The sequence below is a fragment of the Lissotriton helveticus genome, chromosome 4_1 (assembly GCF_964261635.1).
Source record: "Lissotriton helveticus chromosome 4_1, aLisHel1.1, whole genome shotgun sequence".
In the NCBI taxonomy this organism is placed as follows: Eukaryota; Metazoa; Chordata; class Amphibia; order Caudata; family Salamandridae; genus Lissotriton; species Lissotriton helveticus.
The window spans coordinates 1106428308-1106449279 of record NC_136063.1 but is presented as its reverse complement, the minus strand read 5'-3'; the positions used below and the strand labels follow the sequence as shown (position 1 = coordinate 1106449279).

Sequence of the window (20972 nt, the reverse complement as noted above, 5' to 3'; positions counted from 1 at the left end):
TTTTGTTATGCTTGTCAAGACATGAACCCCAAAGGCATCAACAGCCCCGTATAGAGACGTCTTTTAAGACCTGTGGGGCAGATTTATGATGATTGGCGCATCCCCAGGGATGCGCCAGTCATCCTGCGCCGCTGCTCCGCCACCCATGGTGCGCCGCATTTATAATGCAGCGCACCAAGGGGCAAAAACGGCACAGATGCGTGACGCATCTGTGCCGTAAAAGTGACGCATTGCTGGAGCTGCGTCGCAAGCGCGACGCAGCTCCAGCAAGGCTCGAGGGTGCCCCATCTCCACAATGCTGTGTCAAGACCTACGCCTGCTTCAAGCAGGCGCATGGTTTTGACGCAGCATTGTCCTGAAAGTGACTGAGTGAAATCTCATAGATTTCACTCAGCCACTTTTAGGAGGCATTCCTGCGCAGGAACGCCCCCCCTGCGCAGGAACGCCTCCTTATGGCGCAGGGCTTTACAACGTGACGCATCTCCTAGATGCGTCACGTTGTAAATAGGGCGCATTGTTTGCTCCGCCATTGCGTCAAATAAAGTGACGCACTGGCGGCGCAAGGCCTTCATAAATCTGCCCCTATGACTTTTGTCCTTACCCTCCTTTTCCTTAGCAAATTTACAAAACTACATTTCGTAACAGTGAAGGCGATTCGTACTGGCAACAAATCTTAGCCTCTGCGACCTTACCTAAAACCCCATTTGCTTTACGTATTCTTAGAAACTTTTTTCATAATGAATAACAATCAGCAGCTCACCTGCTTGACAGGGCTTGACTGATGTTGAAAGCTTTTCTTACTGGCTCTAGATGCCTTGGAATAACGCTCCAAATCCTTCCACTTTCAGATTCTTGTATCTGCAAAATATTACTCGGGAAGTCTCGTTAGTAAATCCCTCCCAATCCCCCCCTTTTTTGAGAGAAAAAGACTATGAGACAATTCGATATCGCTATCAATTTCACCCTCTCGAAATAAGATAATTCATCATCACCATTACCTCCGTGATTTTTCTTTGCTGATGAGGAAATGAAACAGGATTGATACCTGTTCAAAGGAGTATTACTGCACCTAATGCCCTTTCGCAGACTTGTCTTATGGTTGGCCTGCAAGACACTAGAACTCGCTGACATGTGGAAGGAAAACAAACAGGACGCTTGATACCTGAAACGAACAGGACGCTTGATACCTGAGACGAACAGGACGCTTGATACCTGAGACGAACAGGACGCTTGATACCTGAAACGAAAAGGACACTTGATACCTGTTCAAGGAGTATTTCTGCACCTGATGCCCTTTTGCAGGCTCGTATTATGGTTGGCCTGCAAGACGCTAGAACTCGCAGAACTCGGATGAAATAGCAATTTTCTTTACCCTCACCACTAACCCACATCCATTTTCCCTGCTCTATATGCTCGCCATTAACCTAGACTGAAAAAATGTAATGACGCTGCCAACCTCAAAGCAGCAAAAAAGAGGGAAATAATATGAAATATCATATTTAGTAGTTGAACTTAACAAAGCAGTGACCTGAACAACATCAAATAAGCCATAAGTGAAAACCCCACATGTAGCGCCATTATCCCATCTTCTACTAGCAAACACATCCTGACAAAAAACTTGACCCAGCGCACCTTGGAACAATAAACCATGCATATTCCTTATTGTCAAGAGGACCACTGCACGATAGCCGCAAAACCCATCCCTACACCCCATATGTACATTTCTAAATATTTAATTACCTGTTATAGAGCTAATTATCTTATCACTATGTCAAATATACATTCACAAGCTCTTAGAAAACCCAAGAAAGCACAATACATATCAGTTTTTCAATCCACGCTAACAGTTGAAAGGCTCATCATAAACCAAAACCAGAAATGTTTCATCTATAGTCATTTGTAAAGCATTTTATCTAAATGCTAAAAATACTTTCACTATATTCAGCACCCAAAAAACTTTTCAACCACTAGATGGCACAGTTACTCTACTTAACAAGTTAAAACACCTAATTGTAGCAAAATAAATCAAGCTCCGAAAACAATTTCAAAATACACAATTCAATTCACAGTAAATAAAATCTCTGAGGCACAAAAACTGCCGCGCTGCCGCCTACCTTGGCTTATGGACCCCCAACTGGCACTAATTAGAACCCGGCGATTTGAAACCGCCGCGTTCTAAAGCAGGCGCCTCGCCTGCGCGCTCTCTGTCTGGGCAATACCATGCCCGAAGCCACCCGGGGGTGGACATTCTTTGAATGTTATGTTATGTTAAAATTGTTTATATAGCGCAGCGTACACCGGGTAGGTTTCTTGGCGCTTGAGGGGCAGAGCGCTACAGGAAGGGGTGAGTTAGTTGGAATAGGCAGACGAGAATAGCCAAGTTTTAAGCTGTTTCCTGAATTGAAGATGATTATCGATGAGTCGTATAAAAAGAGGAAGAGAGTTCCAAAATTGGGGAGCCAACGTTAAGAATCGCAGCCCGCCATGTTTGTTTCGTTTGAATCTTGGAATGCTCAAAAGATGTTGGCCGGATGACTGGAGGGTGCGGGAGGGATTATATTTCCTGATCTTATTAGATATGAACTCCGGACCGGTGTACTGCAGAGCTTTGTGTACGATGCAGCCTAATTTGAATGCGCTGCGTTGGCTCACAGGGAGCCAATGAAGTTGTTGCAGCAGGGGTTTGACATGATGGCGGGTGGAAAGTAGAAAAATAAGCCTAGCCACGTGATTCTGTATCAATTGCAGGCGTTGCACTTGGTAGGCTGGGATACCGGCGTAAAGTGAGTTTGCGTAATCAAGTCTGGAAATGATTGACTGGACCACCAAGATGGAGGCTTCCTTTGAGAAAAATCTTTTTATCTTCTTTTTTTTCCTTAACATAAAGAAGCAAACAGAAACCACTGATTTGATTTGTGGGTACATAGATAAGTCCTTACTTATCGTGATCCCCAAACTCTTCGCCGTTGCTGCAGGAACAGGCGGAGATCCCAGGGAGGTGGGCCAAAAGTTGGAGTTCCAGGGGTTGGTGTTGCCGCCTGTCAGGATCAACTCAGTTTTGTTTGGGTTTAATTTGAGCTGGTTCAAGTTCATCCAGTTGCTGATGTAGGTCATAGTATCACGCAAGTTGGTTTCTGATGAACTGGTGGGATGAAGGTTGAAGATTAATTGCAGATCGTCTGCATAACACCAAAACATTCATCTCCCTCAGAGCAGTGATCAGAGGTTGCATGTAAAGATTGAAAAGGAGGGGGGATAAGGAGGAACCCTGTGGAACTCCACAGGGGAGTCTGCCTTTCGTCGAGCAGTAATTGCCAGACGGACGGATTGAAACCTGTCTGACAAGAACTACTGAAGCCAGTTCAGTGCTCGGCCCCCAACACCTGCACTGCGGACACGGTCGACCAGGATGGTATGGTCGACCGTGTCAAATGCGGCCAACTGGTCAAGAAGAATTAGAGCCTGAGCGGTATTTTGAATGCCACCCCCAAGCCCCCATTTGGCTTTTAAGATAGTTTTTAGCAGAACTTGTTAACCCTTATAACATCTAACGGTTTTCAGGGTGTTTAGCTGTACAAACAGATTGACAAAATAGTTTTCAAGAATTTGCGTGAATGTCCCATTGTGGTTTTAAGTTGAAAGCATTAGCTGGTGGGCGGCTGTGAGGAGAAAGGACAAATTCATGCCGGTGAAAGTCAACTACATAGTGATCTAACCAAATCACTGGAGAAACCTTTCTTACAGAAGCATTAGTATTCCTAGCGAAAGACAGCATGTAGCCTATGCCCTTTATGTTAAGCTGGCTCCATAAATATTTGTACTTGCCGCAGGTCACTCAGAGAAGTCAGGAACGTTGTTGCCCCATTGTCAGATTTATGCTCTGTCCAGAGGTTGAAATCCCCAAGAAGCAAAATGGCAGAACCTCGTGTAAAGAACTGACTAACAAATTTCCAAAAATGGTTAAATTGTGCATAGTTTAGTTGTTTTTTTTTAAATCTGTTTATTAGCATTTAGTTAAAGTTACATCACATATAATCCGACAAATTCTTTCCAGTGTATTATGAGCATCACAAATACAGTTTTCATACAAAAAAACATAGAACAGAACGTCATGAGCAATGCATAGAAGTATCTTAGCCTTTATCCTATCTAAATTACGTATCAAAGGTTCATGGATGGGGAATATATTCACATATACATGGCAGGCGATAGCCTCGGGTGAGGCGCACCCCAAAGGGAACATCTGGTTGTGTCGGGTTTAGTGTACATATCTTATATATCAGAATGTGTGGGGGGGTAGCATACGGAAGGAACAAGCTCCAGTGTGGGCACCAGGTGGTTAGAGAGATCGTCCAAAGCATCAGAGACAACATACAGTGTAGCCTGACATCGGGGCAAGTGTCAATTTGGGGGCCTTAAACCTCTTCATCCCTGTTATCAGGGCAAGGGGTCTGCTCCCGCATCCTAGACCACTGTAAGAAGGGTTCCCAGATATCTCTAGGTCTAGAGGCCGTGGGCATCAGTTCCCAGAATGTTCCTATTTGCGTGTGCCCATAACTCACATCCTCCAGCCACGCCTTGAATGTGGGTAGTCTACGTCTGCCCCATCTTATAGCAATCTCTCGTTTGGTATATAGAAGTAGTAAGGCATGTAGTTTCCTCCTCTGTGGTATGGTGTTGTGGACCAGTCCCAGTAGGCCTAAATGTGGTAGTATTTCGTCGTTCTTGTCAAGGATTTGGTTTATGGCTAGGAATATATCTGACCAGTATTTTTCAAGTTCCGGGCAGCTCCAAGCCACATGTAGGAACGCAGCTGGTTCAAACCAGCATCTCCAGCACCTAGCGTCGGGCCTTAGTCCCATGCGATGCAAGCTAATGGGCGTCCTGTAGTATCTGTGTAGGAATTTAAAATGGATAAGGCGCAACTTATAATTGGGGGAAAGATCTAGTAGTTGTTTGCAACAGAAATTCTATTGGTTTTCATCCATCGGGGGGTCTAATTCAATGTTCCATAGCTCTAGAGATTTTGGCCTGACTATCGGGGTCTGGTCCTGCATAGCTACATATAACCTAGTTACTAATTTCTTGGGCGAAGCCCTAGCAAGTATCGCCTGTAGCGCCTGAAATGTTGGGGGGGCCTCCGGGAAGTTATCGTTAAGCGATTGGCACGCCAATTTGAGTCCGTGGTATGTGAATTTTTCCAACAATGGGTCTTCCTTCCCATCCACACCCAATGGGGTAGGGCGAAAGATGCCATCTGGGTATAGATCAGCAAATGTCAACACTTGCGTACCATCAAGTGTTGGTACCCGGCCCCACTACCTCTAAGCATGCTAGCATAGGGTTATCGCGGAGCGGTATTGCAGGTGCATACATTTGTGACATGTTTGCTCGTTTTTGAAGTGCTCTCCAAGCCCATCTTAGCGTGTCTGCTGTGTCGACATCTTCCCTAGGTCTTCTTGCTTTCTTGTATAGTGCCACCGTTAGAGGTAGTGAGGCTACCGCATCTAGTTCCACCGCCACGTGTGGCTGGTAGGGATTCTGGTATATCCAAAAATGTAACAATTGGGCCTGTGCACAAAGTGAATATAACTGCATGTCTGGGGCGCCCAGTCCACCCTGGCGTAGAGGCAACGTCAGCAATTCATAGGAGACTCGTGCTTGCCCTCCCACCCATATTAGAGATAGCAAATGAGTACGGACACATCTGAAAAAGTGCGAGGTGAGTGGGATCGGTATGTTTACAAAAATATATAAAAATTTCGGGAGCATGACCATTTTTCCCAGTGCAATCCTGCCGGCGATTGACAAGGCCAGTCTAGACCACAGTGCCACCTTTCCTTCGAGCCAAGAAGTAGCTCTTCCGAAGTTCATGGACCAGATGTCCTGCAGATTGCGGCAGAGCCATATGCCTACATATTTTACTGCGTCAGAATCCCAGCGCAGCGGGAACTCTGACACCACCTCTGGTGTGCTATCTGTCAGTGGGAAGATAACTGACTTTCCCCAGTTTATGGATACTCCCGACAGTCCACCAAATGTTATAAATTCTCATAGTACCGGGTCAAGGTTATCAGAGGGATTCAATATGTACAAGGTCACGTCGTCCGCATACATTAAAAGCAGCAGGCAGCGGGAGCTGAAGCCTATGCCTCTGCCTGTGTGGTGTTGGCGGACTCTGGCAGCAAGGGGCTCCATAGCGATGGCAAATAGGAGCGGCGACAAAGGGCAACCTTGTCTGGTGCCACGGCTAATTGGAAACGTGTCAGAGATCAGCCCATTCACGCGCACCCTAGCTAGAGGGGCCGGGTACAACAGTTGTATGCGTTTTATGAATAGGGGGCTGAATCCCATTTGTGTTAAAACGCGAAATAGATAGGGCCACTCCAGAGAATCAAATGCCTTTGTGGCGTCTAAGAATATGGCAGCGGCTTGTACTGTAGGATGTAAATAATGTAAGGCTGAGAATATTGTTCTAAGTTTGTGGGACATCGAGCGGCCAGGTATAAATCCAGATTGGTCTCGAAGCGCCACAATCGGGAGGAGCGGTTGTAGGCGATTGGCCAATAACTTCGCATAAATTTTGACGTCCACATTGATAAGTGATAATGGACGGTACAAATCCATCTCCTCTTCGTCTTTATCTGGTTTAAGCAGTGTCCTGATCAACCCCTCTCTCATTGAAGCCGGGAGTATTTTTGTCTCGAGGGCTTCTTCATAGACCACATGAAGTCGGGGGGCTAGTTCGTCCGCATACGTCTTATAAAAGGCTGTCGTTAGGCCGTCCGGCCCTGGGGCTTTATTAAGGGGAAGACTCTTTATGACTAACTTTATATCCTCCAAACACAACAATGATGGACAGAATGTGGATCAATGTCACACATTCACCCCAGTCCAAAGATCTGGGCCCAAATCCATCGTTTTTCCACTCCACACCACCCTGGGTTAGACAATGGCAATATGCAAATCAGCGCTGACCCTGTGCCCCATGGGAACAGTCCAGTCCGAACTACAAAAGCCATGTCCTTCCCAGAACGGAAACAAGCATCCGGGGACCGGCCCGGTTTCGAGGTAACACCTCTCATCAGCCCGGCTAGCTTGATTCCAGTGATGTGGAGTGCCTGGGACTCACGTCTGAGCATCCCCAGTACACTTAGAGCGGTACCTGCAAACACAACAATGATGGACAGAATGTGGATCAATGTCACACATTCACCCCAGTCCAAAGATCTGGGCCCAAATCCATCGTTTTTCCACTCCACACCACCCTGGGTTAGACAATGGCAATATGCAAATCAGCGCTGACCCTGTGCCCCATGGGAACAGTCCAGTCCGAACTACAAAAGCCATGTCCTTCCCAGAACGGAAACAAGCATCCGGGGACCGGCCCGGTTTCGAGGTAACACCTCTCATCAGCCCGGCTAGCTTGATTCCAGTGGTGTGGAGTGCCTGGGACTCACGTCTGAGCATCCCCAGTACACTTAGAGCGGTACCTGCAAACACAACAATGATGGACAGAATGTGGATCAATGTCACACATTCACCCCAGTCCAAAGATCTGGGCCCAAATCCATCGTTTTTCCACTCCACACCACCCTGGGTTAGACAATGGCAATATGCAAATCAGCGCTGACCCTGTGCCCCATGGGAACAGTCCAGTCCGAACTACAAAAGCCATGTCCTTCCCAGAACGGAAACAAGTATCCTCAACATCGTATGAGAGGTCCATGTATTTGCGGTGTGCGTCACTAAACCATACCAGCGCAATCGAATCTAGAAATGCCGGCATACCTTCTGCACATTCCGTCTGTGTGGCCGTGTATAGCTGAGAGTAGAAGTTTTGAATTTCGCATAGAACCTGTGCCGGCCCTAGTGCAGCATTTCCCTCTGGAGTGTTAATCGTGTGGATGTAAGGGGAGGGAGACGATTTGCGTATCATTGCAGCTAGTCTATCTCCCTCGCCATAACGTCTCGCCTCCGCATTTTTCCCAAAAAATGTCAGTTCCCGCTGGGCTTCCTCCGCAAAATCTATCAGTTTCGCTTTTAAGTCTGTTGCCACTTGGGGTGTGCCCTCACTGCAGAATTCCGTGTCAAGATTTCGTATTTACATTTTGATGTCTTTTAATGTACCTCTAATCGCTCTCAACACCTCGGCCTGTCGTGCTATGCATTTTCCCCTGACTACCACCTTGAATGCGTCCCATAAGGTAACAACTGTAGAGACCGATCCAGCATTTAAGTCAAAATATTCCTTAATATCAGATCTGATGTTTTCTTTGAACGTTTCGTCTAGTAAAGCGTGCGGAGGGAGTTTCCAACTAAACGCTTTTGGTGGCAAGTTGGGGATTTCAATCGTCAACAAACAAGGAGCATGGTCTGACAGGGATCTAGCCATATGGCAAGTTTCTACTGTCCAGGTCGCAACATCCAGCGATACCAGCCAATAGTCCAGTCGGGACCAAGCGGCGTGGTATGAGGAGATACATGTCCCCTCCCGCAGATGTGGATGTCGGAGCCTCCAGATATCGACCAGATTCCCTTCGGCCATGAGGTCATGCAGGGTCTGAGTCGCAGCAGGGTATAGCGGTCTCGGAGATCCCTTTCTGTCGATTGTGTCTTTTTTTTCTTTTTTGTTCATATACCATTATTGGAAATCTTGATGGGAAACTGGCCGCCTCTATACAGTTTGTCATCCTGGTCCAGCCCTTATTTCGTTAACCACTAATAGGATGGCAGCCACTGCTTTCCCGGTTCAGCTCCATTTCACACCGTGATTTTTTGGGGGCCCTGTGTTACTTTGGGAGCAAGGGAACCATCAGGGCTCCAGATAAATCATAGGAAAAAGGAAAAAAAAGAAACCATTTAAATCATGAAAAAATCCATTCACTTATCCTGCCAAGCCACTAGGGCTGCCCAAGTCTTAACAAAACTTATGGAATCACATGCCATATCTGATTTACTTGTAAGAATAATATGTTTTAAACAGGTTGAAAAGGTAGGGGGGATTGGATCCTTCCAAGCTCTGCAGATTTCGCGCCTAGCCAGAAGAATAACATAAAAAACAAATCTCGTACGAGGTTCGTTTACCTTATAGTCCATGCACAGCCCAGAAAGAATGGTTCTTGTGTTGAGATCCAAGGGTACCAGAAGGACTTCTTCCAAAAATTCCCGAATCTTGATCCAGTATTCTCTGATCTCTATGCAATCTACAAACATATGAACATCGTCCGCTGCAAAATATTTACATCTTGGACAATGGTACTCCAACTTAGAGAATTTAACCAGTTTTTTTGGGGTGATGAAGGCCCTATACATAGTGTACAGGTGGTTCCTTTTCAATGTTGCAGGCTTTACCACTGCTTGCAAGATGACAAAAGAGTCTGACCATAGATCTTTAATATTCCCACTATTCGTGTTTAGAACATTACCCCAAAGTTTTTGTAACTCTGGTTCATTAACGATTTCAAGGTTGAGCATAGCTGAGTACCAAATGAGATCTGATTTTTCCACCTTCCACACCTAAATACTGAGTCAAATTTCGGGTTTGGATCGTTAGAGTCCCATGTTCTAGTCAACCACCATCCAGATAGCTGGTAATATTTAAATCTGGTGATAGTACCCCCAGTCAGATTAGAAAGGGCCTCCCAACTTAAAAGCTGTACACCATCCCGTAAATCTCCCCAACTTTCTAGTCCTGCTAACCTCAAGGGTCGGGACAATTGGTCATCCAAACAGGCAGGAGTCCCAGGGGAATCCCAGATCGGGGCTTGTATTGCATAATATGGGATGTCGAGCCTTTTCCTAATAAAAACCTAATTTTTTAGGGCTGCCTCCAAAATCTTGAGCCTCACTTTCTTATAAAACTTGGGGTCTCCAAATTTAAAAAGAAAAGAATCCTGTCCCTGCGGGATGTCCTGCAATAAAGCTGAATAGAGTATGCCGTGAAAGGATAGATCGATTTTACCAGCTAATAGTCTGAAATTTTTCAATTGAAAGGCATGGCAATACACAAATAAGTCACGCAGAGCCAACCCTCCTGTTCCTAGGCTTCTCCTGAGCTTTTTCCATGATATTCGTGGAGATGTTGAGTTCCAAATAAAGGATCCTAACTTCCCTTGTAAATTTTTTTATGGCAAGTGTAGAAAAAGTTAATGGAATGGAATTAAACAAAAACGTTATTTTAGGCAGAATGATCATCTTTATTAGATTAACTCTCTCAAAGATGTTTAAAGGGAGAGATGACCATCTCTGAAGTAGGGCACAAACATCCTTGGATACTCTGTCTAGATTGATTTTGGGTATATCGTCAATCTTTTTGGTCAAATGTATCCCGAGATATCTCATCCCTGTCTTTGACCCTAGAGTTGCTACTTCCTGGTTCCACTCCATAATCTCAGTCTTATCTTTGTTGATCGTATAACCTGAGATATCACCGAACCTTTCTGCTAAGTCTAGTAATCTAGGCAGTGCTTCTGTTGGATTTGAAGTATACATTGTTAGGTCATCCGCATATAGCGCAAATTTTAATTCCATGTTAGAAATCATTAAAGGTTTAATTAGTGGATTAGACCTAAGCAAACAGATAAAAGGCTCAATATATAAATTAAACAAAAGAGGCGACAGGGGACAGCCCTGTCTAGTTCCACGAGCAATGGGTATTCTTTCTGTGAGAGACCCATTAACTAAGATCTTAATATTCGGAGCAGAATATAGAGATTTTATAGCAGTCGTAAAATTATTTGGAAGTCCGAAACCCCCCAGTGCCATCCATAGATATGGCCATTCTACTTGGTCAAAAACCTTGGCGGCATCAACCGCTACCAAGGTCAGGGTCAGTTTTTTTTCAGTTGCTACATCTATTGCGGCTATTACTTGAAAGGTTAGCTCATTAAGTTGTCTATCAGGGATAAAGCCCCTCTGATCGCAATGAATGATAGTTTTTACTACCCTGGCCAGCCTAGCCGCCAATATTCCCGCAAAAATCCTATAATTCGAATTCAGTAGAGAAACCGGTCTATAGGATTCTATTTTTGCCGGGTCTTTATTTGGTTTTTTTAGTAACGTAACGGTGGCTTCCGACCATGAGTTTGGGGCCTGCTCTCCCCTCATGAGAATTCCATTAAAGAGTGTTGTTAAGGTAGAGACTATTTGATCTAGAACTATTCCATACAACTCTACGGGAAGCCCATCAGGCCTGGCAGCTTTTCCTTTAGCCATTTTCAGGACCTGGGTTCTCACCTCTCTCTCTCTGATCTCAGAGGCTAGAAAGGATCTGTCAACCTCAGACAGGGTCGGGAGCTGTATGCTATTTAGACAGTCCTCCGCACGCTGCATACAATCTGCCGGATTGGCTTTATACAGATTTTGCATGTAGGACTTAGCCTCTTCTCTAATCAGATCGTCATCAAAGGTGGTATCGCCTGAGTTAGAAAGTGATAGGCTATTAATATGATTCCTGGTCTTATCCACTCTAGATTTCCATGCGAGCAAGCGGCCGCATTTTTCTCCATAGGAAAAATTTTGGAGCTTGCTGGCATCCCATCTGTCCTTCAATACCTTATCTATACTTGCTTGGTATTCTGCCCGTAAGATGTGCAACTCTTTCTGTATACGGGGTCTGATGTCTGACGCCTCTGCTGATGCTTCTTGAAGCACCCGTTCTTTTGATTTGACCTTCAGGATATGTTCTTCGTTCTTCTCCCTTATCGCCTTATTTCTTCTAAACATCAAGGAACTCAGAGAACCCCTAACAAAAGCCTTAAATGTCTCCCAGATCACCTGTTGACTTGTTGAGCCATTATTGTGCTGGAAAAACTCTTCTGTCTGTGTTCATAGGTCTTGCCAAACACCTTCTTGAAGTAGTAAAGCTCTATCCAGTGTCCACCTTCTTTGCTGTATCTTCTGGTTAAAAATAATTACAATTTCAACAGTTGAGTGGTCCGACAAGATGGCAGGAATATAAGATATAGAGTCAACCGCAGAAAAAAGCGATTGATCCAAGAGAAAAAAGTAGATTCTGGAGTGCTGACCGTATTTACTACCATAAAAGGAAAACTCCTTTTTACCAGCATTTTTGATTCTCCAAATATCTATAAGGTTAAGGTCTTTCATAGTGTTTTTAAGCTCCGTTCGGGACCTTTGGGGGGGCCTAAATCTAACCCTAGAAGTTCGATCTAATTTTTCATCAAATATCATGTTAAAATCACCCCCAATATTATTGGTGCTACGGACTCTACCAAGATAGATATAAGCTTCATAAGTGACCCTGGAGCATCCAGATTGGGCCCGTAGTACACTGCACATGTAAATGACGTCTGACCTGTATTTAATAAAGCCACCAACCATCTCCCAGAATGGTCTGTCTCGAATTTTACCAATCTTATACCAGCGTTGGCTCTAATCAGTATCGCTACCCTCCTTGTGTTGCCGCTTTGGTCTGAACAAATAATCTCTTGAATCCACCTCCGCCCTTCAAATGCAGACTTACACTCCCGTCTCTCTAGATGTGTTTCCTCTAGAAGACAAATATGGGCTCCTGACTTATACAAATACTCATTTACCCTATGTATTTTTCTTCTATCCCTTAGGCCGTTGACATTCCAGCTAATAAATTTTATTTTACATGTCATATTAGCCATATGGACCTTTTGGGTGTACTGCTGCCCTGTTCCCATCAAAGATTTTTTTTCTTCACAGGTACATGAGGATTATTTTTTCCCCTTTTTTTACCCCCCCAACTAACTACCCACCTCCCATGAGGAACCCCCCATACCTATTTTGGTGATCTTGTCGCCTATTTGGGGCTCTCGATGTCCGGTCAGAATTTCCCTCCTCTCAGACGGTATGTGGGCACTAAATGTAATCGCTATTGCATGCATATTTTTTTTTCTTTTTCCTTCTTTTCCCTTTTCCTTTCTCCCCTTTAGCTTTGTGTTCTCCACCCGCCGTGTCATGTGAAACCCCTACACACCTTCTTCTCTTTATATATACAAAAACATTTTTTTTTCCTTTTTTCCCTTCCCCTTATCTTTCTTTTTTTTCCCTCCCTTCTTCCTCCCCTCCCTTCCCTTTTTCCCTTCCCCTTCCTTTCTCCTGTATTGATTATTTTCCCATTTTTATCTCCTTATCTCCTTATTTTATCCCAATTTATTTCTTTCCTTTTTTCTTTTCTTCCTAAAAAAAACCAGACATATCTTGCTACCATCGGTCTTAAGGAATGTTAGCAATGCTCACTTTGACTCTCTCATTAAGATTAAAAAGGAGTCAACTTCCTGGGATGAGAAAAAGTTGTGCGTTTTATTTCTCCAAACTACTCTTAGGAAGGCTGGGAATTTCATCTGAACCTGCGCACCCAGGCTTCTCAAATCTGGCATCCTATTCCCCAATTCCCACTGTCGTTGTGCTGTTGCCTTCCCGACGTCTGAACGAATGAGGTATTTAACAGAATCTATTTGGAGAGTGGAATCTGACAATGCTCTACCCAAAATTAGCTCTTTGATAGTATACGTTAAGAAATTTACCAGGATCTTCCTGGGGGCTTTTCTATTAGCATGCTGCCTAAAGGGGTCCCTATGGGCCCTTTGAATCTCTGACTCTAGCTCTATATCGGGTCTATCCTTAAGAACTCCTTCTCTAAGAAGCTTGCATATCAAAGATTTAACGTCACCATTTTTGCCCCCTCTGGAATCCTCAGAAATTTTAGATTATTTCTCCTAGAGTGAATCGCTAGTCTATTCAATATCCATTTGGAGGGCAGTATTTTGGGTTTTAAGGGTCTGAATGTCCCTGTCATGTCGTTGCGAGGCCCCAGTGAGCAAGGTGACTTCCTCTTCCAGAGTGCCAGTTCGCTTACAGACATCGTCCAATTTGGCCTCTAGATTAGAGTATTGCTCAAGGAGACTTTTCTGATTAGCCTCTGATATTTCAAATTTGGACAATAAATCGCCTCTTAGGTTGTGCAGAAGTTGTTCCACCTGTGAAAGACCTCCATCCAAGGCAGCTAGTACCGTCTCATTGCCTCTGTCGCTCTTGGCTGAGTTGGATGAAATAGCATCAGCTACAACAGCAGGAGTAGATATACCATGTGCCCCTTGTGACGGATCTTGATGACCGAGTACATTCTCTTCTAGCAGCATCTGCTCATCAGGTTCTAGGTCATCTGCTAAGACTGCATACCTGTTCCCCAGGGTCACTAGCTGAGGTCATACAGTCTGAGCAGCTGGCCGCTGACTAAGTGAGGGGCTAATGAGGGTAGTGGTAGAAGAAGAGGAGGAGGAGGGAGGAGAATCAGGACCCACCACCTTCTCCATAATCTTAAAAAAGGTTTTTAGAGATGGAGTAAGTTTTAAATGAGAAGGACAAGTTTTTGGCAATTTCCGTTTTCTAGTCTCCCCCGAAGGGAGATTTTTATCTCTTTTCTCTTTCTTCCTTCCCTTAGGGGTGAGTGGTATAACCTGCGACCCTGTTAGAGCACCCAGGACAGTAAGCCCCGACTTCTGTAGTTCTAGACGGGACCTAAGTTGGCACCTACTTCTGGCAGGTATAACAGGTATAACCGGTATAACAGGTACCGTGGAGGGTGCAGACACCAGTGTCTCTTCACTGTCACCAGTTCTCCCAGAATCTACAGGTAAATCTACAGGTAAAGATGTCCCTTCTACTCTGAGTGTTTTTTTTCAACTGTATAACTGTAGATTTTTTAGTTAAGTCCATCCCCCTGCACTGTGCCAGTTTGAAAAAGGTGGGGGCAACACCAGCAATGCCTGTGTCTGTATCTATGTCAGGCACTTTTGGGTTAAAACAGCCGGGACATTGGGCACCAACAGCACACGATGAATCAGCGATAATGACAGCACTTCCTGCAGTACCCGGGATGCCACCCAGTCCTCCACTTACTGACCGTGTAGGATTGTAGATATAATTACGTTGTGAGCGGAGGCCGATTCTAGTGAGAATCCATCTTCGCCATAGGCTGGCCCGACTTCCTTGTGAATACTGCCGCCTTTTACCAGTGCCGCTCTCCGCTATCAGCGAAGCTGCAGCTACCACCACCAGTCCTACCTTATCTGTCTCTCCCGCACAAACCGGGACGTACACGGGGTAAACACTGCGCCCATTGGAGACGCACTCCGGGCACACCGCCTCTCTCCCGTCGGCCTCCCAGACTCCCGCAGGGTCCTAACGCTGAACAGACGCCGGTCTCACTTCAGCCCGTCGACCGGGGAGGCAGGAAAAACAGCATGAAAAAAGACAAAACGGAAAAGAAGGTTAGCACACGGTTCGCTCAAGCATTAAGGCAGGCTCCTACATCGGCTCACCGTTTTCAGTGCCATTATTCTGCATATCTGAGGGGGGAAAACTGCCGTTGGATCAGAGCTCCCGAAGCAGACGTCAGCCTGCCGCCATGTTCCACCCTAGACCCTGTCAATTGTGTCTTGTAGTACTACGTTAAAGTCTCCTCCAAAAATAATGGTGTTACACTCTATGGAGGCCAGCTTAGCCCAAAGTCCCCGAAAAAAGTCTGAAGAGTCCACATTAGGCCCATATACTGCCGCGAAGACCACCGGTTTCCCTCCCAGGAGTCCTTGCAGTATAATGAATCTACCTTCTGGGTCAACGTCTACCGCACATTCTCTCCAGTCCAGGCCTCGGCGCAAGAGTATGGCAACTCCCCGCGCATAGTTGGAATATATTGCAGAGTGGATACTCGACCACCTACTGTGTTTTAAGCGCAGTGATGGCTTGGTATTGAAGTGTGTCTCCTGTAAAAAGCAAATGTCTATGTGATGTTGTGTTAAATAAGCATGTATTAGGCATGCCTTCCTACCATCGTTCATCCCCCGTACATTCCAGGTAAGGATTTTACATAGGTTAGTATCAGTTCTCATCGATGTATTCAGGCCCCTCAAGGCAATTCCCGACCTTCGCATCTACATCTCCATCATCCATCAGCAATGAATCAGGAAATTTTCGATAGCTCAAACACACAGAAAAACCTTCCAACCCCTCCCACCCCCCTCCCGCCTCAACCCCCCAACTAGGTTGTGACATACTCCCCCCCAAAGCCACTTAAAGAAGTGGAAACATTTAAACAGTGGGAACAATCCCTTGGAGGCATGGGAGCACAGGCATACATCCCTGTTTGCACAGGGTGGCTGAGCTTACATAGAGTCTCGATAGCATGGCCATCTAATCAATCCAACAGTTTAAGAGAAATCGCACCGTAATGCGGACGTGGTAATGGGGAAAGGTTTGCCCAGGCATCCTAGTATCAATCAGCACTATACCTGTGTAGCGATCTGAGGCAACCCACAGTACATTACCAGGGAACGTGTAAGAGTCTACCACAGAAAATGCAGTGAGACCCACCAGCAGGTCTATCATCATCAGTCATTGTCACTGAGTTGGTCTGAATCTCCGGAACCTCCAACTTTCAGCGGTGCTTTCTTTCGCGGGCCACAGATGTGCTTGGCGAATTTGAGAGCTGATTTAGCATCCGTGAAAAAGTGCACAGTTCCGTCATGTGATACTTTTAACTTGGCAGGATATAGTAGCGCATACGGAATTTCAGCTTCAAGAAGTAGGCGCTTCGCCGGTAGGAATTCTCGTCGTGCTGCCTGGACCGCTGGTGTGAAGTCTGGGTACCGGGAGATGACCTTTCCTTTGTGCGTTATTTGACCCTTCTCTCTGGCCAGTCTAAGCACCGTGTCTCTGTCTTGGTAGTTTAAGAATTTAGCCAATATAGGCCGAGGTGAACCTCCCACTGGTGGCTTAGGCGCCAGAGCTCGGTGTGCTCGCTCCACCACAAAGACAGGGGATAAATGAGGGTCTAAAAGTTTGTGCATGAGATCTGACACGAAGACTTCCATCGCTGTCGTCTCCGGAATACCCGTTATATGGATATTGCTGCGTCTAGAACGCGCTTCCAAATCGTCTGTCTTCGCGCGTATGACCCCCAGTACTTTTTCCATGCTCATGATCTGTTATCTGGTTTCCTGCTGGAATTCGTGTTGTTCAGTATGACGGTTTTCAAGGCAGTCCAGCCACGTTTCATGAGTGGCTACTTGAGTTTTGACCGAATCAAGTTGTGACGTCAAAGTGTCCAGCTTCGCATCAATATTTCGCAAACTGTCGCGCATTTCTAGCATCAGGGACTTTAGATCTTCACATTGATTACCTCATCGTCTGCACCCCCCGCCGCCCCCAGAAGCTCCAAGTCTTGCTCTACAGGTTTCACCGGGCGTTTATTTTCAAATGAAATTTTGGATTGGCGGGTGTCGGCTTTGCCCATGGTTGATATACGCAGTGCAGTCTCTGCAGTATGGTGTTTGCTTTGAGAAAGAGATGTAATAGAGGTCAGGTCCTCGCGTGGCTCGACTGGTTGGTTTGTTTCGCCCTTAAGGGTCAACAGAGCGGTGCAGAGCTTGGCGCAGCTTACGGGGTCCAACAGCTAGTGTCCGGTACCCACCGTTTGTTAGTGAACGGGCGGGTGTATTTGGGTTCCAGCCAGTCGTAAGGGGTATAGCCAGCAGTAGTAGGACTCTGGGATTCCTGCAGCAGGGACGGCACTCCGCGTATGGTGTCTAAGATCCGGCAGTCTGGCTGGGATATATAGACACTTAGTGGGGCCACTCATGCAGGGTATGTCCGTGGGTGAGGGCTAAAACAGCAAGTCAATCACCCACACATCTTCCCTATGTCTATGGTGCAGGGGGGATGTGCGACTCTCGCCGCGGTTCGTTCATTCTGCTCTCAGTGTCCTCCCCGCTCTCCTCACCTCAGTCACCAGATTTGGGATTCCACACAGGAGATCTGAGCGTCATGAGCCTTCGGATCATTCCAGGGCTTCTCAGGCTTGCGGTAGGAGAACCCTCTGACAGCACCCCAGGCGCTGAATGAGGGTTTTAGCAGTGTCCCGTCCTCTGCGCACGAAAGCGCCGTGAGCCGGGTGCAGACAGCATCTCTATTCTGTGGTAGGTATTCAGGTGCAAGCAGCTGGGCCCGATCATCCGGCATTAACAAGATGGTGGCTCGCGGGGCCGATCCGGCGCCGCCGTCCCAGGTCTCGCCTCGCACTATCTCCTCGCCAGGGTCTTTATGCCACCAGTCGTATCCCCTGTCAGGTATGAGGGATATGTGTGTGGTAGAAAGAGGATATTTGCCTTCCAGCGTGTTTTTCAAACCTCAGTGACTTGGGCCTCTGCAGCCCCGGGCTCAGGTACCAGCGTTGTCCAGCGAGGATCACCCCAGGCTCGGCCCCACAGGCTCCTCCCACTCGGTTACCAATTGCGATCTCGTCGGAGCCGCGAGTCGGGCATCAAATCGCCCCAAATTCGGCCTGCAAGTGCCTTCTGGGGTCTGGTGTCTGGTACGATGTCCAGATGGCCATGCAGTTTGGTTTTGGTGCGGATAATGGCAGGATTTGGGACTCAGCCGGCGGAGCTCACTTAGAAAGCGGCCATCACGCTGCCTGGCTAGCCACGCCCCCGTGCATAGTTTAGGTTTGGGGGCTAATAACACGGTCGGCAGATTAGTGTGCACTTCTGAAAGAGGTTCAGACTAAAAAATAAAAGATCCAGACACGCTCCTCCCCCTCCCCTCCCCCCCATTCCCCGCCCCCCCCCAAGACCTTTTTGGGAGAGGAAAAAGCAGTAATCGGGCTTTATTGATGTTATTCTTAATCTATTTCAAATTTTACAAAATGCAATCTCGTCAAAGCTTACAGAGCACCGAGCAAACTGATAAATTAAAAATAAAACTGTTCTCTAATACGAACTTTTTATACAGCACTTCATATAGCATATGCTTAGGGCGTAACGCAGGCCCTGGCAGCCGACGGGGGCTCAGGTGCGGGTCCTGCTCATTAGGGGGCACCTAACCTGTCAAGGGGTCCCCATTCAGACGTAAACCATTTTATTCCTCCTGTGAGCTACGGGGAACTCGAGGGCACTCTTCACATTGTACAGGCGGGCAATTCATTTTCTGTTACGCCACAGTTAGTAATCACATTAGATAGTGGCAATGCAACGCTGTAAACATAAGTCGCCTCGCCACAGAAACTTGCTCACATAGCTGAATAAACCCTGTTCTGCGTCTGCTTACGACAGTGCAACTAACAGCAGACTAAGGCAAATCTTACGTTTGAGTGCGCATGAGACATCATCACCTATGTTTGTAAACAAAGCGCTCAAAGGACATGTGGAAACAACTGGGGCACTGATAGGTAGAATAGTGGATCTCTTGAAATTAGATGAATCGACTCTTTTTTCTCTATCTGCATACCAGTTAAAATCGACTCTAAAATTGGCCTCATGGAAACTAAGCTTTGTAATGGATAAGGAGGCTCTCACTGTAAAAAGAGGTCCCCTACCAGTTATTAATTCCTATCAAATTAGGTCTATTCAACCTTATGTTTCCTGGAATCTCCCCCATGGGGTACGTCGTTTTCTGTTCCTTTTGAGGCAGGATTTAATTCCTTTAAATAATTTATTGTCAAAATGGTATGGCTCATCAGTAATGTGCAATTTTTGTAACAGCTTTAAACAGGATTCTAAACATGTACTATTTGTATGTCCGGCTTTAAAACAACACCGCCTTAAATGGTTGAGACCTACTTGTTTAAGACTGAATATCTTGTCTGCCCCTGCTTTCTTAGATGCTATTTGTAACCCGCCAAGTGAGAGGTTTTGTTGTACAATTTTTAACTTTTTAAAAAGTTTCTTGGATATATATTAGATTTGTTTTCTGTATTACTTCTTTTTTTCTTTTTGTTATAAATTGCTGAAAATTTTATACATTTCATTATTTGGTGATTTTATGTGGACCTCTGTTATGAGTTCCAAAACATAAATAAATAAACTTGAACTTGATAGGTAGAATAGGCTGACGCCATCAAGATTTCATTACAAGAACGGAGGCTACATTATGCAATGACTTTTAATGCAGTTCCAAGCAGCCGCATAAGTCATGATACAAAGGTTCCAAAAGAACATTGAAACAAGCTAAGAAACATAACATGACACCATCTGCCTTTTTAACAGCGGCTCCGAGCAGATAAGTAACCTACTGAAATTAAATGAAATGAAAATAAGATTTGTTAAGCGCTACAGCTGCCCTCAGGCGTCCAGGCGCTAGGACTAAAAGATGCCATTAAAAAACAGAGGATTCTAATTACTGAAACAAAAAAGTTTTAAGCTGTTTTCGAAAGCTAGACAAATTGGGATTGAGTCTCATATACAAAGGAAGAGTGTTCCATAGCTTTGATACATTATAGGAGAAGGAACGACCTCCTGATCTGGCTCTGTAAATTCTAGGGATCTTGGCCAGAGAACCAGATGAAGAGCGAAGCGCTTTATTGGGCAAATACGGGGAGATCAAGGAGTGATTAATTTCTGGGCCCAGTTTCCAGAAAGCTTGGTGAGCAATACACAGGGATTTAAACTTCACTCTTTCCCTAATGGGCAGCCAATGAAGCGCTCTCAGCCCAGCCTTTATTGACGTTCTTCGTGGGATTGCAAGTAGTGCGCGGGCTGCGCAATTTTGGGTGCGTTGAAGTTTTTGTAGGCTATATTCTGGTGCCCCAAGATACAGGGCGTTGCTGAAGTCCAGGCGGGAATGGATAAGTCCCTGTATAATTATCTGCTTGGCCTCAAACGGAAGAAGGGGAAGGATTTTTTTAATCACCCAAAGGAGGCCAAAGCAGGTGGCCGACACCTTAGTAGCCTGTGTATTGAAGGTCAATGACTTATCTAACCATACCCCCAGACTTTTGATGTTGTCTCTGGGGGCAGGGACCGCACCCATGTTCACGGGCCACAACAGCTCCAAAGTGGAAGGGGCTGCCGGGCCCAAGAGCAGGAGCTCGGTCTTATCGTCATTGAGCTTCAGACAGGTGCTCACCATCCAGCTCTTAACCTCCTCCAAGCACACTGCTAAATTCGGCAGTGATTGAAGACCACTCTTCTGCACAAGGG

The 20972-nt window shown here is 45.9% G+C and overlaps 1 long non-coding RNA gene across 1 annotated transcript in view; it reads left to right on the top strand.

Moving 5' to 3' along the window:
* The first annotated feature begins 3612 nt into the window (after positions 1–3612).
* LOC144827443 (uncharacterized) overlaps positions 3613–20972 on the top strand; it is a 58885-nt gene continuing 41525 nt past the window's right edge. Inside the window, exons 1-2 of the long non-coding RNA XR_013610189.1 lie at positions 3613–3982; positions 18501–19230. This is a non-coding gene — a long non-coding RNA (uncharacterized LOC144827443). The remainder of the gene's footprint in view (positions 3983–18500; positions 19231–20972) is intronic.